This window comes from Mauremys mutica, unplaced genomic scaffold (assembly GCF_020497125.1).
Source record: "Mauremys mutica isolate MM-2020 ecotype Southern unplaced genomic scaffold, ASM2049712v1 001017F_np12_obj, whole genome shotgun sequence".
NCBI classification, from domain to species: domain Eukaryota; kingdom Metazoa; phylum Chordata; order Testudines; family Geoemydidae; genus Mauremys; species Mauremys mutica.
The window spans coordinates 73,901-74,918 of NW_025423095.1; positions in this window are offsets into that span (position 1 = coordinate 73,901).

Consider the following 1,018-nt stretch of genomic DNA (forward strand, 5'->3'; position numbering starts at 1 on the left):
TTCAAACACAGCTAGAGAATTCACAGCCTCCCAGAAATGGTAAGTGAGGGTAAGGCAGTAGAGTAGAAATCAATAAATCCTGGGAGACATGTTCCTGCTGCAGTTTGGCTGGGCAGGGGGCTTCTTGCTTCATGGGTGCACTGCTGTTTGTGGGCTTTGGGAAAGGCAGGAAGCTGCTGTTGGGACCTGCATTGAAACACTGTGCCTCCCTCCATGTCACACAGGAGTTAATACTTGAAGATATCTCCCTGCTGCGGGTTACCTGGGAAGCAAGGGAGGGTCTCCTACAACAATGCGGATTCCGCCCTGGCCCCTATGCAGCTTGCCTGTGTGCAGCAATGGTCCCCCCACCCCTCCTGGAACAGTGGCGCAGACGCGTTAGCCTGACTGGGACAGGGACCACACTGGCTCTCCCTTTAAACTTGCTCAAGCGAATTGCCTATGCTCTTGCAGAAACTTTTGAAGAGATTACAGAGGCAGATTACCGCGACGTGATAGACCACATCAATGGGATATTCCACATCTAGGCATGCAAGCATGCAGCCATACCACCCCCTCCTCTCCCAAAACATTTGCATTGCAATAAAAGCTGCTTACCTGGGACCTGCTCCTGTGATTCTTCTGCACCAAGTTCCAGGTGCTGCGACTGGCTAGCTTCCTCCTGGCTTGAGAAGAGCTCCTGACTGCATGCCTCCTGGGACTCCGGGGTGTCTCCCCCGACCACAGTAGCCTCACTGTCTGTTTGGATCTCCCCCTCCACCTCCCGCTCCTCTACCGGCTCTGAACTGTCCATCGCGGTCCTTCGATTTACAGAGGGGTCACCCCCATAAATCGCATCCAGCTCCTTGTAAAAACGGCAGGTCGTGGGGGCAGCGCCGGAGCGGCGGTTTCCCTTGCGTGCTTTGCAATAGGCACTCCGCAGCTCCTTTACTTTAACCCTGCACTGTAGTGTGTCCCGGTCATGGCCCCTTTCCAGCATGTCTCTTGATACCTGGGCAAAGATATCATAATTCTTACG